The sequence below is a fragment of the Apteryx rowi genome, unplaced genomic scaffold (genome assembly GCF_003343035.1).
Source record: "Apteryx rowi isolate R43461 unplaced genomic scaffold, aptRow1 scaffold_57, whole genome shotgun sequence".
Lineage (NCBI taxonomy): Eukaryota > Metazoa > Chordata > Aves > Apterygiformes > Apterygidae > Apteryx > Apteryx rowi.
In genome coordinates, this window is record NW_020450838.1 from 746,104 (window position 1) to 765,948 (window position 19,845).

General features: G+C 41.8%; 1 protein-coding gene across 5 annotated transcripts in view; it reads left to right on the forward strand.

Moving 5' to 3' along the window:
* Positions 1-32: 32 nt before the first annotated feature.
* The window catches only part of MYLK (myosin light chain kinase), a 227,901-nt gene continuing 208,088 nt past the window's right edge, over positions 33-19,845 (forward strand). For 3 of the 5 annotated variants that reach the window (XM_026082130.1, XM_026082135.1, XM_026082133.1), the window contains exons 1-2: positions 33-151; positions 13,921-13,978. The gene's annotated coding sequence lies outside the window, so the exon portion shown is untranslated. Of the gene's footprint in view, positions 152-1,843; positions 1,858-13,920; positions 13,979-18,318; positions 18,351-19,845 lie in introns of those variants that run through there. The other 2 variants (XM_026082131.1, XM_026082137.1) reach the window with 2 other exon arrangements.

Below are 19,845 nucleotides of genomic sequence, written 5' to 3' on the forward strand. Positions count from 1 at the left end.
GGCACATGCGGCGCTCGGGGCATCGCAGCGGCGGTTCCCTGCGCGGTCTCACGGCAGCCCCCGTCCCCTCCCCGGCAAGGGCCCCGGCGGCGGAGGCGCTCACCCCCGGCTCTCCGCCGAGAGCGCGCCCGTCCCAGAGCCGCCGGAGCGGGTAAGTGCTTGTCATCCTCTACGCGTGATTTACTGTAGATTTATTGTTCTCCGGTGGCAGCGGCGGGTTGTTAAGAGTAACCTTCTACAGGCTCGGTTGTAATGATCATCTCTCTCTTTTATGGGCCTTTCAAATATGAGGGTGCCTATGTGGAGGCATCTGCAGAAAAGTTCCTTCACGTGCATCTATGATTGTCTCTTCTATTTCAGATAAAATGCATTTATTTTTAACTTTTGCATTTAACTTTTGCTATTTTCAAAGTAATTCGTACCATGTTGCGCAAAGCTCATGGTGTCTCAAAAGGGGATAAATCCTGCTGACACGACTCAAATATAACGCATAAGGATGGAGGGGAGGAGCTGAATGCTTAAAATCATTAGTTGGGGGGGGGGGGGGGGAATCGCTTCCCCGCATGCCGCCTTCCCGCTACGGAGCGGTGCGCTTTGGGGAACGCGTTGCCGCTTAATCCCTCCCGCCCCTGCGTGCGCACGTCTGCGCGCTCGCCGGGCCCCGCTCCCCGCGCTCCGGCTGCGCGGCAGCGGCATGGCACCGGGAGCCAGCGGCGAAGAGAGAAACCTTCCCTTGCAGTTTATAGGTGCTTTTTAGTCCCAGCCCAGTTTCCTGCGGGGGAAATCCATAGGAATACTTCTCCCAGAGATGGGAAGCAGAAGCAAAAGTGTTTGGAAGCCTAGATTATACTCGCTACACAGGAAGCGCCTGAGAGGGTAAATGCAGACACCGCATTTCCCACACCCACTTCTGAATGCTTCCACGCATTGAGCCCTGTGGAGGGTGAGCATGGAGTTACGTGATGTGAAGAAGGTGTGTTCCCCACTAAGAGCCCTAAAAGTCATGCCATCTCTTACTGGAGTGCTGGGAACACCGTTTCTGTCAGTGAGGCTGTAGGGGAAGGAGTAGTGCCTCCTATGTTTTAAATCCCAAGCTGAGGGACTATCTCCCTTCCCCTACTTCCTGCACACATGCCTTTATTTTTTCCTAATGACTTGCATTACTATTTGCTGAACACAGAGTGTGCCTTCCTGCGCAACTTTGTATTTGCTGAGTTGTTCCCGGAACTAGAATCTAACAGAGCATCTTAGGGGCCTTTTGTTTTTCAGGCAGAATTTCATTTACTAATAACTGTCAGATGGCACAAGTATTAAATATTCATCTAATACACATCCACAGTATCTTCTGTCTCCTCATGATATAATTCTTGTATAGTGACATAGGCTGCTAGCTATCTGCACTGTAGTTTTGTTGTGTAATGCTCACTAGAACACCTTTCCATAATATATCACTCATCCTCAGCATTTAACCCTACAGGACACATGTCAAACTTGCAGTTGGAGTAGCTTCCTTGGCTGTAGCTGGAGTATGTTTGCCGCTAGTGGACCAGTCTCTAGCAAGATATGCAACACATCTGATCTGTATGGGTTATGTTAATGGTATTTAATTTCTTTAGAGAGACATAAGCAGGAAGAAGATGCCTGGTTTAATATATGTCACAAATAGGATTTTCTATGAATGTAGGAGGCTCACACTAGTTAATATAACTGACCCAATTTTTATTGGTCTTGTAGGGAAATCTTAAAAGATCTGCTGCAAAGGAAGTTGGAAATGTGATACTCTGCTGTTGCAAGCATCTCTCCATTATTTTACTTGCCTTGCTATTTGGTGCAAAAGAGGATGAAGGAGATAAATCAGTAAGGTTCTGTTGGTTTGGTTGTATAATGCCAAAAATGAATTCATGAAGTCTGAAATAAGCAGTGATTATGTATTGTCATTGGCTTAAGTTAGATTTAAGAGATGCAGCTTTTGAATGGTTTTCAATCTGTTTTGTGTTCTGCCTGCCTCCTCCTTTAAGATCATTAGGACTTCCTCTGGGCGATGATCCTATTTTTACAGTCAATCAAAATCCATACCAAGATCCTTACACAGGCCAAACACACTGTGTCAGAGAGACTATAAACTGACAGTTACAAATTACTTTCAGAGCACTACTAAAACAAAATGCAGATGTAAATAGAGTTTAGAATTGCTCCGAGTGCTGCGCCCTAAAGTTGTGGGTGTCTAAATCTGGAAAGTGTGCACAGGAGCTCTTTTTGCGAGGGCCATGGAGGAAGACAGCTGAAGTTTTGGCTTAGACCTTCAGAGAGTTTGGAGCCACAGTTTGTGGTTGTTGGACTCTCCTAAGTAGTCTGGGTTCAGGCTGGAGTATGGGCTGGAAGGGATCCTGGACTATTTCATCCGGCTTTTCCAGACAGCCTCATCTTATCTCCTGTATAAACTTGTCAAGTTTCACACTAAAATATGTTAGTTTTTTGCTTTTGCTGTCTTAGAGCTCTGCTCAATAGCTTTCCCGAACCTCACACTACAGATACAGATTCAGGGGGTTCTAACTAACGTAATTTGTTTTCATGGCTGGTAATACCCTCTTCTCTCTTTGTTAATAAGTTCTATAGTTTTAATCCCCCTTTGGAAGGCAAGTTGTTTTTTCCTCTGATTGTTCTAGCAGCATGTTGCTACACCTGCTGCAGTTAATACTGATTTTTTTTCTTTTTTAAACAACTTTTTCTGAGCCTGTGTGACTTCAGTGGTAGTCAGTGTTCCAGACACAATCCTAGCAAGGCCTGATTCAGCAGCCTCAGTCCCCTTCAGCAATGGAAATACTTCCCTGATGTACATTAGGATTACATATGCTGTTTGGATTTTTAGCATTGCATGATAGACAAGGGATACGATTAATCTACAGTGATGAAATAGGAGTCATTAGTGAAGCCAGATGGATCCAGGTAGGATAGACGCAGGACTCTTTAAAGCCAGCCCGCTGATAAATTTGAGGTCATCTGTATTGTCTGTGACTACAGTATGGGTTTTGCTAAATCTTGGCCTTTCCCAAGCAATTGTAAAAGGGTCTGTTGAATGTGCTACAACAAGGTCTGTCTCTAATAATGTCTTCATTAAGCTTCTCTACAAACAGAAGAGTATACTAATTGCCAGACTAACATCTCATTTGGCTGCATGAACAAGCTACTGAACACCAACTTATGAATGGAAACCTGAAAGGGTCACTTGCAACCTGCTACATGAAAGAAATATCAGAAGCACTAACTGAAATGCATTTGTGTCTCTATTGTTGCCATTGCTATTAAAGAATGGAAACCAGGAAGCTGATGCAGAATTCAGATTTAATTTTCCTGAGAGTCTTAACTAATTTCATAAATGTTTTTGCCTCTGAAGTTTCAGCAGCTGCTCCCTATATAAAAGCTAGAAATAACTGGTTCTCCTTTAGTAGGAATGAAAGGAGGATTGAGCTCTATACAAATGAGGAGATTAGAGCTCAATGATGTATATACCCTTTTAATGCTGCTGGAAACCAAACCTCCTAGAATAATCTTAACTCTCACTTGTGGTGAGCAGAAATTCTAGAAAAAAAATTTCCTTTAGTGACTTATTAACAAAGGCTTTTCAGGTTTACTGGGATTTATCATGTGAGCCTAATCTATCTTTTGTTCATCCAGTTGGCAGGCTTTAAGGTTTAAAAGGGTCTACAGAAACTCCTCCCCCAAACTCTTTATTTAATTAAAGAGGCTTGGTGCATTATTTACCTTCGAGTCTTCCATTTATGTGGGAACAACGAGTTGGGATTAACATATTGTAAAATATTTGTGAATGCTGCATTGTAAGTAGAGAAAGGCAAAGAGACAAACTTTGGCTATAACTTCAAATTTGCACTGACCTATATGAATGTTATACATCCATCCATGTTAGGTATATACACACCTGTATTTGTATTTTAGTATTTATGTAGGAGTGGCCTCATTTTCAGACATTCATTCAGACACTCACTCCTACATAAATCCTAAAATACAAATACAGGTGTGTAACTCAACAACAAATTTAATCTCTGCTGTAGGTGCTTAAAGAGCTTGGATGTGAGCTGGTCTTTATTTGCTTCCATGGGAGCTCTCCAGAGTCACTGGATGTGCAGATCAGGCCTTGCACGTACCGATATTTTATATATGTGGCTTTGGTAGTTCAGTAAAGACAAGACTGGTAGTTGTAGTTCTCTCATTGCTTCCCCCACTTTCTTCTCCTCCCCCACTCCATTCATTGTTGTAACTGTGAGCATCAAGTTGCAGATAAAAGGACTTTGGGAGAGCCAGGGGATGCGGCCCTTGCCAAAGGCAATTAAGTGCTTAGGATTACAGTGTGCTTTACAAAGTGTGTTCTCGCCGAATCCCTTCCCACTTCTGCTCGCTGGCACAGAGCGGTTTGTTGGCGCTTACCTTTGTTATAATGAGCCTGAGCACTGCTAAATTTCACTTCAGTGTGTCAGCTCCCTAAATAAGTACATGAAGCTGCAGTGTCTTATGTTCTGAGGACAGTCTCGCCTGGTGATTCTTTAGTAACAGTCAGCTTGGCCTCGTCACCTCTTCCGTAATTGGATTAACTATGCTGACTTGCCAAATACATGGTCAGGTTATGGCATATTAATTCTTCAGATTGAAATGCTGTTCATATGCACAGGTTTCTTAGTGTCAAAGCATTTTCAGGGTCTGTGTGATGCAGCTGATGTGCTGTAGGATTTAGCATTGTCACTGATGGATGCTTTCAGCTGTTTGCTTCACCTAGAAAGAATTACAATAGACCATATATTCTGTTTGAAAGTAGAAGACCTAACTTGTGGGAGGAAGAAGAGATGCTGCAGTTGCCAGTCACATGCATCTCTTGTTGTGTCTTCTTTTGAAATGCCATAAATTGCTGAGAGCCCACAGGTGGTCTGAAGCTGGAGACCTCCTGGCTGAGGAAAGCAAGTGATGGTGCGTTGTTTTGCACACCCATTGCAGTTTATTTCTAATTGCTGCCCAATAGGTTAAGGCTGTGGCTTGGAGTTCTTTTTACTGCTCCTTCTGTTATTCTTCAGCTGTCTTGTGATATGGGGCATTTGCAGAGGAGCAGGATACTATGTGAACAAAAAGATGTGCCCAAAATGTGTGTATAGTGGAGGATAAGCTGACTGCCAGGCCTGCAGTTTTCCCCAAGACCTTTTATATACTGTCTAAGCCAGTGTAATCCAGCTGCCAGTGGGAAAGAAATAGCCAAGTAATAAGAATCAGTATCACAGTTGTTATCCTCAATAAAAAGGTGAAGGGATGAATGGATGATGGAGAGACCAAGAACTGAGTGAGTTGCAGATATGCATATGAAGAGGATTGGGATTTGGGTGGATGGAGAGAAACACACTGGCACTTGATCTGGCATAGGTACTATCTGAAATATGTTCCAAATAATGAAAGGGTTCTTGTCTCATGAGTTAGCTGTTCTTATTTGCCTGGAAGAATTGTGGCTTTCCTGTGATGTTTATTTCTAAGGCCCGGAAAAGTAATATTTTGACGGCTGCATGAGTCAAGAAAACTACAGCTACCAGTTCTCTAGGTTCGAACACGACTTTGTTGCATTTGATTTTTAAGGTGATGCTGTTCTGTTAAGTGCATATAAACTGATGAATAATCATGGTGCAAAACAATACCTGAGAGATAAACAAGGTGAGGCAGGGATGTGAAGTTTTCCGTATCTGCCAAGTAGCAGGCACAATTTCATTTACTGTATAAATGTGCACTGCAAATAATTAAATGATATGTTTGACTTTAATACCCTATTATAAAATGTATGTAGCTGTGTAATTATGTTTTCTATAGTGTTAACTAGTATGAAGTTGCTCATCTCTTAATGGTATTTTTATATATATATTTTCCATTAATACCTTGTAATGATGAAAGCAGCTTGTTAATACTGAAATAAAGGCTTTTTCATTTGCATCTTTTATGTCATGAATTTGGAATCAGTGTCACTGCAAAAAAAAAAAAAAAAAAAAAAAATTGCTGAGCATCTCTCCTGAGCAAGGATAAACAGTCTGACTGGATGGAGAGAAAGTGTGAAGGCATATTCTGTACAAAGCACTCACAAAGCATAGTTTAGGGAGTCATTGTCTGTATGGCTTTACTCTCTTGATTATGTTAAAATGAAAGTTACAGAACAGGAGCAATAAGCAGACTGTCTATGTTTAAAATACACAGGAAAGAGAAATTTGGGAAAAAAAGCACCTCCTTTACTCAGGTTATTTATTCTAGGATTGTTATGAACATAAGCTTCCCTCTCCTTTGGTGGGAAAAGAGGAAGATATTACATAAATGCTTCATGTCTGAAAGTGTTACTAGGTCTCCACATCATTAGTTGAAGTCTAGTCTAGTTCTGGAGGTGAGAAAGGAAGTATTCATCCCTTTCTGCTTTGTGCAGTGTAAATTATTCTAGTGTTTTCGTGGGTTAGCTTGGTGAGATCTGCTTGTAGACATGCTGTCGTTATTTAAATGCTGACATTCTGGCCGTGGTGGCGTTAGGGGGTGTATCTCACGCAGAGCCTGTGAGGCCAAAAGGGAGGGAGCCCGGCTTTGAAATGTAGCAGCTGGTGTATGGGTGTCTCACCCCCAACTTCAGAGCAGTGCAGTTCCACTGACCTCAACAGAGTTGCAGCATTCATGGTTTTCACTAATGTGGGAGCGAAACTGGGCCTATATTCTTCTAACTGGTCTATTTAGCAGCTCTTTTCCATATGCAGTCTCCATGCCAGTGACAGGAGCTTCCTGGAACTGACAGGAGGCACAAAAGACTCTCTTCTCTAAATCACTGGACCTTAAGAATATTGAAAGGATGTTACAACAAGCCTTATAATACACCATTGTCAGACTCTCTCTGAAGATGCCTGCAGTGGTATCATACCTCTAAGCTTTCCAGAGGGGGTGTGATGACCCCACATGGAAGAAAATAGAAGAGTAATGGTTTGGGTGGCTGTGAGGAATTTTATGGTACTACCTCTGGCTGTAACTTGAAACCAGCTGGAGGTATCTACTGCTGACTGAACTCACAGAAGTAAGAGGGTAGGAAATATCATATCATATATATATATATATCATGTGTTTTTTAGGAAGAGATCCTAGCTTGTGTGTCTATGCATGCCTGTGCGCACCTTTCTGGCTGACGGGAGTGGTGAAAGCTGGTTTATTTGGTGGTTTTGGTGTCCCTTTCTTTTTCCTACTCATTTTTGCTGTTCCCCTTCTGTATAGCAATTCTTCTTGTTGCAGTTTGTGCTTGTGAGTGGGGTGGACACACCTGAACGGAGGAGGGTTTCCAGGGTCTGGAGTCCAAACTGCAGCATTCCCTGAGGAGCTGCAGTTTGCCTTCTGCAATTCCTTTAGCCCTATTCAGGGATGTGCCTTACAGCACAGTGGAGAGTTAGTGGCAAGTAACCTATGTGTTGCTGCCAAAACAGGCTTGAGGGATTTTACTGACTGGCCAAAAATTAAGGACAAACTTCTGATCACCGATTCGGGCATCAAGGAAAAAGAACACCATAAACAGCTATAAAATCACTTACACAAACACCCATCCAAGCTTCTTCCTAGTTTCAACTTTCCTTATTTTTCACCTCAGCTTACAGAATCGCCGAATAGCTGGGGTTGGCGGGCGTCTCTGGAGATACCTGCTCCAACGCCCCCGTGCAAGGCTGGGTCAGCTAGAGCAGGTTGCCCAGAGCTGTGTCCAGCCGGGTTTCGGAAATCTCCGAGGACGGAGACTCCACAGCGTCTCTGGGCAACCTGTTCCAGTGCTCAGCCGCCCTGCGCTTACCAGCCATCTGCTGCCCTGCTCCCTCGGGGGGTCCCTGCCCGCCGGCCGCGCTCACCCGGGGCGTCCGGGTCCCCTTCGGCGTGGAGGTCCCCCGCAGCGTGTCTCCAGCCCTGGCAGCTGCTGCTTTTTTCCCCAAATGTGTCTGAAGCGGGCACTTCTCTGACCAACGGACGCGTTGGCACACGCTAGTAAAGCTCCAGCGCCCGGTGCTTCAGAACCGGCTGCAACCGGTTCAGGGCGGTTGATGCCGGTCGCAGTGCTGCAGCGCTGGGAGATGCGTGTGGGGACAGGGCTGCGGGGTGGCAGTGTGTCCGGCGAGGGGACCCCCGCCACCCCCCAGGGACAGGTGAGGAGACGGGACTTGCGCCATGTCCTCTGGGAATGGCCGGCCTGAGCGCCTGTGATTTCGGCTCTGAGGTACTTGCTCCGTTTTCCCTCAGCGCCAGCCTGTTGAACCAAAATTGTATAGCAGTCGATGGGGATTTTTGCCCAAGTTAAACATATAGGTGACTATGAGCATAGGCATTTGGATTGGGGCTGCTTAGTGAAAAGTTGATGCGGCTGTTTGAAAGACTTTTACATGGATTTTCTTCAGACGTTTCTAAACTTAGTGCTGCTTTGTTTTACATGAGCTCATGCTATGATCTAGTTCACTTCAGACGACTAACAAACTATTTAGTTCTATCTATTTAGCACTTACCTTCTACGAAACTCTAAGTTATATTCCTTCTCCAAAGCATTTCCAAGTTAGTTGTGGACATTGAGGTACAGCGAATCCATCAGTAGTTTGGATTAGTTTGAATCCCAGTGGCGATTCAGTTCCTGACTGGATCATTGCATCTAAACCACAAGACAGAAAGACGGGAAAAGCCATGGATGGTCAAAGAGTTTTCTAAGGAAAACAGTGCGGACCTTATTTATTTCTCTGCATGTGATCCCCCCCACCCCCCGTTAAGCAGTTCATGACAGCAGAGATCTTGAGCTTCTTAGACTTAATGTGGTATCCTCTAACTGCAAACTCTATGTAACTTCATCCGTTTTGTCTGAGATAGCAAAAGCAAACATAAATGTGTAAGCAGATTTTTAGTGCTTGACGTTTTATTRTATCTTTTAAGGACATTGTTTTGGCCTCTCTCAGAATAGCGTACCTCTTGGGGGGTGCGGGGATGTCTGTCCCAATTTAGCTCTACAGTTGGTTTGACAACTAGGGTAACCTGCTTTTTGAAATTGTTGTGATGGTTCATCAGAGCACTGAGCAGGATCCTGTGCAGGTTGCAGGTACTATGGCTTATATTAGAGATGCTTGGTTACTGATACTGGGGTAGATAACTTCAGTAATATAGTCCACTTCTTGCTATATTAAGAAGAGGGGGGAAAAAATGCTAATGGTGTTTCATGTCTGTTCATGCCCGTTACCTGTTCTGTGATGGAATTCACTAGGCAGCTGCTTTAATGCTAGTTCCTTTCTAGTTGGTTTTATTAAAAGCATAAGATTTTGAGACAGGCTGCATCAGGAGTAGCCATAAGAGGCATCTTTGTCAAACAAACCTTGCTAATTTTTGATCTTTGTTGGATATAGAGATTTTATTTTTTCCCCCAAGAATCAAATGAAAATATTTTCTTTTAAAACTGTAAGAGTTACAAGATAGTGAGGAACTAAATTGAACCTCAGGACAAAGGTTTTATTGTCTTGAAGATAAAACTCTCTGTAATTGGACTTCTTGTGAGGTATTTTTTACTCTGTCCAAGCTTATATTTCACTCACAGGACAGGAAATACAGCTCTGCTGATTAAATTTTTTTTGAGATATAAATAACTTACTGTTTTCGAAGACAGTCTAGCTGAGTGCATCTGAAATGAAATTATTTGTGATGAATTAAAAATTAAATGAAAATCTTGGTTTACCTGGGATGTTAAAATAATTATTTATGGATGTCTGTAGTGTTTTTGCAGATGTGAATGGTCCTTTTGGGGGGAATGGTGTTAAAAGAGAAGCTCTGGCACCTGTGTTTGGTCTAAATTGTTTTATTTCCTGTTCTTTGTTGTTCTTGTTCCCCCCACCCCATGAGCAGTAATGTATATGTTTGATTTCCATCAGCTTGCTCCTTTGTTAGCGTTATAATAGAGATGAAATAAAATAATAAAATGAATCCAGAAGCTGCATAGGAGGAAGAATAGCAGCAATATGTATTTTTTATTGCATTGATTATGGATAGTTATCATTAGTCCCCGAGAGACAGTGGCCAGCATGTTATGTTGCTATGTTGAAAGAAAGCARTTACCTGATACCATACTCCTGTGTTAAGCCATGCGATGAATTCTAGTTCGGTTGATTCAGTGGCAGGAGGTTGTTTTCTGAAGCCCTGATGAATCCTGGCAGTTGCTTATCCTCAGGAAGAGGTGCTGTGTGTAGGAATGCTGAGTCTAGCCAAGAAATAAATAACATTAAAACTGCCTCACTGTTCCAGTTAGTCCAGTATTGTCTGACAAGGCAATAGGAGATTCTTAAACAGCCACTTTTCCAGATCCACTTCTCTCCCCACCTCCCTGATTTCCCCAGTTCTTGTGTTAGGAATATTAGAAGATACATATGTTTAGTCCTTTTAGTGTCCACTTATGGACCTGTTGTCCAGGAGTTTGTTTAATCCCCTTTCAAATCTGTGGATATCCTCTGTCTTCGCAGCCTCCTGTGGCAGCAAGTTCCAGAAGTTTGCAACCTGCTGTGTAAACAAGTACTTTATCTATTTAAATGGATCCCCTGCTAGCTTCAGTGACTGCTCCACACTGTAGTAGTGTGGAATTTTGTGAATAAGAGGTCTGCATTCAGCAGCTCATGTTTGTGTTTTTGTTTTTTTGGATTTGTTGTTGTTTTTTGTAATGCTTGGTCATATCTATCTTCAGCCTTCTCTCCAAACCAAATAGCCCCAGCCTTTTTAGTCTCTTCATGTAAATTATCTGCTCCATTTGCACTAAGTTGTCCTTCTCTGTGCCTTTTTCCCTATATCCTTCTTGACATGTGGAGACCAGACTGCAGTACTCAAGTTGTGGGTACATTCAGGCTGTATATAGTGGGAAAAAGATGCYCTCTCTCCAGTTCTCAATATCCTTTCTGATGCTGACCTGCATTTTGTTGGCTTTTTTGGCTGCCACTGCACACTGAGCCCATGACTTTTAGAGAATTATCAATGATAACTCCAGCATCTGGGTAGGAATGGTTAAAATTATTGCCTGAATGAATTACCTGAAATTTATCAACACTAAACAGTTTTTTGCCCACTTGGTTAGCTTTGTGAGGCCCTTCTGGAGTTCCTCCCCATCTGCACAACACTTGACTTCGCCATAGAGCTTAGGGTCATCTGAAGAGCTGGAGACTTCACTCTTCACTCCCATTTCCAGGTAATTGGTGAAGATGCTGAGTAACACCAGTCCCAGCACTGACCCCAGGGCCTGCAATGCTGACTCTTCGCCATCCTAAAAAGCATCTGTTAAGCTCTACACTTTGTTTCCTTATTCTTTATGATGGGCTTGCTCTGGCCAGGGATGGAAGTGAGACTCCCCAGTCTGTGCTTCCCAGGATCTCCTCCACAGCCCTGCCTGCATCAGGGAGTTGTGCAGGCAGGAGAAGCCTGCCAGCCCCTAGAACAGAGGCTCTCCGTGATGCTGGGTTTCACAACTTGGCTAGCAGTTCTGCAATTTCACMTTTGAGTTTCTTCAGAAGTTGTGTGAATGCTCTTCTGTCCTAGCAATTCATTAACATCTAACCTTCTTGTTTGGTCTAGTATTTCCTGAATTTATTTCAGATTGATCTGGCTCTTCTGGCCGATCCACTACAAACTGTTCAACAGGAATGGAAATCTCCCCAACAATTTCAGCAGTAAAGACTGACGTAAAGAATTCACTGAGCTTCTCTGCTACATCTTTATCATCCCTGTCGGCCCCAGTTCCACTGATTTGCTAGCTGGCTTCTTGGTGTTGATGTATTTAAAGAACTGTTTGCTAGAAGTGTGAGCACCCTTTGCAGGCATTTTTTGGATTGTTTTTTCAGCCCTTTTAATTTCCTGTTTACATTTGACTTGCCATGTTTTATGGGCTTTCCTGTTCGTCCTTAGGCAAGCTATCCATTTTTTAAACGCTAATCTCTGCCCTACAATACCCTCCTAACTCTCTCTTAGGCTTCCTGCTTTTGAACTGCTCTTTTTTAGGATTTTTTACTTGCCGCATCCTTACATAGTTCACTTTTTTGAACTTGAATATCTATGTGCTGGTTTTGTTGAGTGACCCTTAGCACCAGTGCCATTCTTCACATTACCTAGCAGGTTTCCTTTATAGCTTTCTCTGTTTTCAGTTGTACTCTATACTTAGAAGTGTTTCTTCCACTGGAGAACTGTATATGGATCTAATATAATGACTGATACTATATTGTCCCTTTCTTTTCCAAGTAGGCAAAGACTGAGGGGATATTTCTGGGTGTCCTCATGTGTTGTTAATACATGGCAGTTATTAATATTGCATGCTGTGTGGAAGCCATTAATTAACATTTGAGAGGCACAAGCTCTGTGTGAAGCTCTTCTGGGGGGTAATGATGCTACATAATCTCTTTTGTATACAGTATATGCAGTGATGATTAGAACTTCACACTTGCACATATTCTAGCCCAGGGTTGCATAAAATGAACCCCCCTTGCACTTAGAACATCCAGGAAGAGGATAGCCTTGCTCTTCCAATTTTGCAGACATGGAAATACCCTGAAGGAGGATACCTTGAGGTTATATGAAAAGTCTCTGTGGGACACGTTTACAAGAGCTGAAGTGTGTTTATATTCATTTCTGTGCAGTTCCTGGAAGACTTTCCTCTGTAAAGCATGTGCCTACATTTGAAGGAGCCATACAGAAATGTTTATTCTCTGCAGATGCACTTAGAAGAGCTGCTCTTACAGATTCAGTCCAATGTTGAAAGAAGATATACTAAACAAATTATAGTTGATTAATATTGCTTAGGTAGTTGAAGCTAATGTTAGCCAATATCACCCAGATAGCTGAGTAACCTAGTACTGTGCTCCCTGTGTACTGTATCAGTGAAGTCGTGTGTATTGTTTTTACTAAGAGCATGGGACTGAAGGGGGTTTTCTGGGCCATGTCCAGTCCCTGCTATCGCAATCACCTTGCATCTTATAAATCACCTCGCCTAAATCTGCAGAGCTAGTCTGTTTGAGCCTTTACTTAACCTGTGAGTGCTGAACCAATCTTCCTTCAAATCTAGCTATGTGTCTGTGCTTTGTTGAAGGTCTTGGATTCAAGCCTTCAGCTTGTCTGTCTGGACCAGAAAGCTGTTGGAAATGTACACGCTGTTTCTGTGCGAGCCTGGGGCAGTGATATGTATAGATGACTTTGATGAGTTGCAGGAATCCCCCATCATATGAGCAGCTAAATAATGAAGTAGAGTTGTATACTTTAAAAGTTACTGCAAAAAAAATGAAAGTGAAATTGTCCAGAGCAATTTCTTCATCAAAGCTGACTGGAATAACATCTGTGGTGAAAGCCTGTATCTCATCATTTCATTATAATATGTGGAAGGGAAATGATGTCAAGTGAAGCAATTCTCTGTCATAAAGAGGAGCTGGACTTCATGACACAGTTTTTTTGCGGTCCTGTTTCTGATTAATAAGTTCTCATGAATGATTTCTCATCAAATAAAATCTCAGTGGCTGTTAGGGTCTTTTGTGATCATTGGCTTCTGTGGAGCTACTTGGCTGTGGAATTGTTCTCAGTGCCAGACTTCAGAAGGATTTTGCTTGTTACCTAGTGTGGGTGGTTTTTTTTTTTTTTTTTTTTTTTTTTTTAACTTTACGGTCAGACTGGTAGGCTTGTATGGCTAATCTGGCCAGACTTGGCCCAATATCCGTTGTCTGATATGTAGCTGCTGATAATTTTAACAGCAAATTAATTTGTTTTTTTTTCTAAATGTAAAATACATCCCCTAATGCAAATTATTAGTAGGATTTCTACTAGAGTTTTTCAAATTCTAGGGTCAAACAATTAGTTCTTATCACTTTCATCACTACATTTCAAATTGTTTTGCAGAGGAGAAGTATCAGAGGTGGAAGGAGCTGGAAGGGACTTCGCTAAGGTCTGAGAAAAGGTAAGCAAGGTGAATCTCCTGAGTCTGTGTCTGAATGCAAAGTTGCCTTACTCTAACTAAAATCAGTTTACAAGTTCTCTGGATAAAGCCTTTGAATGGATACTTATATTACCTATAATCTAGGCTTAGACTGGGTTTGGCTTAATTTACTGGGGGGGGGGGTCACTTTTGAGTGCAAGTGAGCCCACAAGAACATTCCAGTTTTATCAAACCCTTAAAAGCTCTTACCTCAAACTGTACATTTCTCATCCAGAATTTCTGGGACTCATCAGAGAATTAGTTTTGTATTTGGGATGTGAATTGTCGATTTTTGAGCCTATTTCTCTGCGAGTCTCTAATGTAAGACCTTGTCCTGGACTTATATTAACATTAGTTCTGTTGGCTTAATTGGATTAATAAGATCAAAAATACATACTTTGGATGGCAACTTAAATGGGTTTCTTCCACAACAAGAGACTGAATTAATGTACAGGTTTTTTCAGAGGTGAATTTTGATATCCATAGCTATTCTATCCTGTTGTGTTTCCTTGAATATTAWGTCTGCAGACCAAAAATATTTTAGGTTTTTATAAACCTGGCCACGAAGCTGCTACTAGCTGTTGTTGAAAGCTTGTACTCTGTACAAAAATCGCCCTTTAATTTTATTACCTGGACTCCCTGTCTTTTGTCCCTTCTGGATGACTGAGTTGTTATTCATCCTCAAATGAGAGAACTGGAATATACTTTCTAGGAAAACTTCTCTGCAAGATTTCCAGACTTACAGGAGACAGATTTCTGGAAATGAAAAGTGAGCTTACTAGAAAAATAAAAAGCTTTGAACTGTTTGACAAATACTGAATCTTAACTTGTGAAAACAAAACCTGAGTTTAGGTTCAGTGTCAGGACATGATGCAGTTACTTTGAACAGTTCTGGTTAGCTTCATTGCAGAACAAGGGCTGACTAATCCCTTTTGCGTTATGGAGTTACGCAGTACAGCAGTTAACTGAGTTGTATTATGCCAGCTGCTGTGCAAACACTGAGGAAGATCTTGTCACTGCCCCTAAAGAGTTTTGCCTCAGATAATGAACAGCTGCTTGCTTCTAGTGAGGTGATTTTTTTTTTTTTTTAATGGAGAGCTGTACTGAACTGATAAAACTATATAGCTGTGATTTGTTTATTTCTTTAATCTAGGGGAATTTGCCATGCCTTCTGTTCTTACTCCCTACTCTTCAGAAGCCTGTGTCATTTCATTGCTCTTATAACATGCTCTATAACTTGTGTTGTTAAAACACATCTTCCAGAGAAGCACCTGTTTTTTATTTGAGTGGACCAAAATCATATGCAAAACTTTTTCTAATTTGTTAACTTTTCTCATGCTTTAAAAGAAAGGCACTCTCTAAATTTAGACTTCTACAGCTTCAGTTTCCAGCCCCTGGATTTTGGTATGTCTTTGTCTGTGAGATAACTTTAGTACCTGGTACTACTAGCCTGCCTCTGAAAGCATTTCTGCTTTGTGTGATAAGAAACCTTAACAACCATCTTAAACTGAACTTTTAACTTTTTTGGGGCCATATATATATCTATTTTTTTCCCCCAATCCCCAAATCATTATCTTGGCACTTTTCATCCTCTCCAGACTGTTTCAATGCCCTTTTTAGGAATTATATGGATAACTCCACTGTCAAGCCAGAGGTCTTGTGACTTTTGCTGGCTCCTATGTGAGAAGACTTGCATTTGCTTCAGTGAGGTGGTAGACACTTTCCATTGTGTATGTCAAATATACTGGAAGGCCTTACTGCACTTCAGAGTTCTCCAAAATGGTAAATTTAAACCCAAACACTGGAATAAAAATGTTAACGTTGAATGTTTTCCAAAGAAAAAAGAAAGAAGACAAAGGGGAGGAAGAAGAGCTAAAACTAGGCCTTGGGGACCGATCTTGACTCTGCTTTATTACCACAGCTTTATCCTTTCCAGTTCATAAAGATGCTGGTAGTTATTGAACTCTGACCTGATTAATGCATTGGAGGGATGCCTATAGGTTGTGGTAATGATATTGTTTCCAGCTGGTTTCCTGGCAGGCTGATGGGCAGCAAGATGTCATCTTTGCAGTGATGGGGGGAGTAGCATGAATTTTTTTTCTTATGGAGCTTGTTGCAGCAAATAAATACCAGTCATTGGGTCAGTCTCTGAAAAACAGTAGCCTTGTGGTAAACTGAATTCTGTAGATTTACAGGAGTCTATAGAGTAATACAATAAAGCAATATATCCATATCGCTACCAGAGACTTAAGCCCTGTAATACCTGCTTCTCCTTCAGTCAGCATGGAGCTCTGTCAGTTGAAGCTGCCTGTATCCTGCGCATGTGGAATCCATGGGATAATCTTGGACATGTTTCTTGTGGCAAATACAGGATTTTACAGGACTTCAATTCAGACAGTTGAGTTCAGTTGATTTATCAGGCAGCAGCTGTAAGAAATTCTTGAGACCCTGCTATTGGGGAATTGTCTTCCTGTATTTTGTGCTTCAGCCAAGGACCAATGATCAGTCTCAGTATAGGTGAGAGAGGGTTCATGATAACTATAACTAACTTATTTTTTGAGTGAGATTTGTAGGCCATGCTGTTTTAAATTTAATTCAAGTATGTCTAGATGGGCTGTTTCCTGTGCAAACAACGGTGTGCGTACACTTGATGCGTTATAAGGAATGAGATGGAAAAGTGCCTTTTTTTTTTTTTTCTTCTTCCCCTGTCATTGCATTAGTGCTTCACACTGCATTCACATAAATGCATGTTGCTACCTATGGACATGTTTGAGTTCCTAAACTACTACTTTTCTCATCTGTTTTTCTTTTTTGATACCTTCAGTCAACAAAACATCTAATGAGGTGATGCATTGCGCTGACCTCTGGACCCAATATGCCCCCAGTGGCTGGCACAGGAAGTGTTCTTTGGAAAAGGGATGCTAAATGGCTATAGGATGAAAAGCCTTGGTGACAGTTTCAAACTTTAATAACAGTTTTTGTTGCAAGGAAGCTCTGAGATTGCAGTGGTGCTGAGCCAGGCCATGCTATAAATCTGTGATAGAGAGAACTAGCTAGTAATGTTCTCTGAGGTTGAAATTTCTTACAGCAAATGTGGTTCTTATGGCAGTATCCCTTCTCCTTCCAAGAGGACTGGCAGCTGGCTCTTCTACTGCTTGAGCCAGCAAAGCTGTCACTCTGAGTGTTTCTGCCTTAATCATCAAAATAATTTTCCTCTAGCCCATGAAACGGAGGATTTCATTTAGGCACAGGTTTAATGGTGGGACTAAACTTGCTGTGGCCTCTCAGTAGGTAGGGTGCAGAGTGGCAAGGAGAGGTTTATGGTTTTGGCAATGACTCACTTATTTGCATCACTTAAGTTCCATTTGTGCCTCTTCCCTCATCCATTTTGCTGCTGAATCCTACCTGCATCTGTAGCTAGGCCAGTAGAAATGCTGTAGGAATGAGAAATGATGAATATGAAGCACAAAGGGAGAAATCTGACCTCTTCTGCCATGGTTCCAAACCAACTTAATCCCTAATGCGATTCCAGTGATTTGCACAAATTTGACCCAATGTTCCCATGCAGTAATTGATGGCAACTGTCTGCATAATCTCAAGGCAAAGAAGCACTAGAAGCTTTCTGTGAGAAAGCTCTTGGGGGGAAAAACACCATTTCAAATTCATTTTACTGTTCTGGTTGTCTTCTGAGGACCCACAGCAGTAAGCAAAGTCTTGCTCTGGTCTGGATTACAAGATGGAATGAATCTGGCCTCTAGAGAAAATATATATCAGTGTCATCGGCTAGTGTCTTCCATAGGAGAAGAAATGACTCCATAATGGATTCACTGCTGTAGATGTTTGGGAGGAAAGTGTAGCATCTTGGCTTAACCTGTCTAAGCCAAGAAAATCTGAAATAGTTTTAAGTTCCAAGCTTAATTCCTAAAGCTGTGGGCAGGGAGGGGGAAAAGGGAAGTGTATTCAGTGGTATGAGGCTAAAGGCAGATTGCCCAGATCTGCCCTCAGAAGCGTAAGCACAACTTTCAGTAATTTCAGAGGGAACTGCATGACATGATGAAAGGAGAACGTACACAGAAGTAACCAGCTCTGGTAGTATCCTTGCAGGGAATGAAACCCAGTCATCCTGGAGGGCCTGTCCAGCCCTGTTCCCAATTCCTGTGTCATACAGCCTCTTTCATATTCTGATCTTAAGGTGGAGTTAGGCTTCTTTTGTTAGTGGGAGGCTGTTTCTTTGCCATACTTGGAAGCATTCTTCTAATTTCTAACCTAAATATATTCATTGCTATTTTGTACCCGTGATTTGTAGGTTTCCTGGTTGGTTATCCCAGCTCTTTGTTCCTCAGAGTTACTTTATGTAAGTATTTTTGTTTGATTTTGTTTGATGTCTGTTAACAGTATGCTAGCAAGAGGGGGACCGAAACCCAGCTGAGAGATGTTTTTAGGGAGAAACAAACTGAACCAGTAGGGTACATATACATACATGGAAGTTAACCTGGTTAGGTTGCAAGACTGCAGCTTTGGGTGTAGACCTGTTCCTCTCCAAAGGGACAAGTACTTCTTGCTGTGTTCCTTTGCCATCTATGCAGGAGGAGGTTGAAGGGGGCATTGGTGGCCTAATGCATAGGGCCCTGGAAATGCCTTGGTGCTAGCAGGTGAATGGTGAGTTGGGGCAAGAAACCAAATTGGAACAGTACTTCCTAGTTCTGCGTTGTGTGTCCCAACTCTTAAGCCCCTGAAAGTCAGCAGTGTGTTTAAGACTAGTCTGTGGAGTGGTAGCTCCCAGAGATGAATTATGAAGAATGTTTAATTTGAGAGTATGAACAGTGGAAGAAAACAAAACAAAATAACCTTTTATTTTGCACTGAGTTTGGCAGTTCTGAAAAATATTAAATTTCCTATTAGTGCACTAAGGAAGAAGCTGGAACATATGTATAGTTTGGTCTCTAACTTTTGATTTGTGTAGACAGCATTTTTCAGAAGTACCTACATCCTTCTGAACGTCAGTGGAAATTAGATAAGTATCTGAGGAGCTCTTTGAAAAATATGTTCTCTATAACCAGCATTGCTTTTTGCCATGACTCTCCACGGAGGAAATGTGGTTGGGAGCTGGGAGCTTACCTGTTCTGCCATGGTTCTGCAAATAGAACTGCAGGTTCTTGAGCTGTGTGGAGGGGGAAAAAGAAAAAAAGGCTGTTTGTCCATGGTTAGTGTATGGAAAAATCTGTGACTTTGCTTATGGTTTTGGATTGAAGGACTTAAAGACCATGTAAGGTTTGGATACCTATATCCAGGGCGTTGTGTTTGTGGGGTTTTTTTGTTTGTTTGTTTTTTGTGTTTTTTTTGTTGTTTTTTGGTTTGGTTTTTGTTTTGTTTTTTTTTGGCCTTATCTTGAATTTGTTTCTCAGCAAACCAAAATAAGCTGTGTAATGATCAGGGAGATTTTCTCATAAAATATATTACCACAATCTGTCATAATTTACATCTCTCAAAAGTTACTAGGTGGTAAATTTTGATAGGAGTAAAGGAAATTCAAATTTGAAATAGCTACAATGTGAAAGAAACTCGTTTGCTATGAGATTCCTAAGAGTCCCTTCTTATTTCTGTGTGAAAAAGTAACTAAACCCCAGTGAGTACTGCTTGTGAATTGTGCTGCTCCTGCCTCCGTTGGACACCTTGCTTAATGAAAGTCCAGAAATAATCAAAAAAAGGGGGGTGGGGGTGGGGGGGAGGAATGTTTGAGTTGTATGCTTTCTCTCCATTTCACCTTTTCTTAAAGCATCAACATACATCCTGTTGCCCTAGTGGAAATCATAAAGAGGTTTTACTGAGTTCTTTGTCGTGAAGCTCAT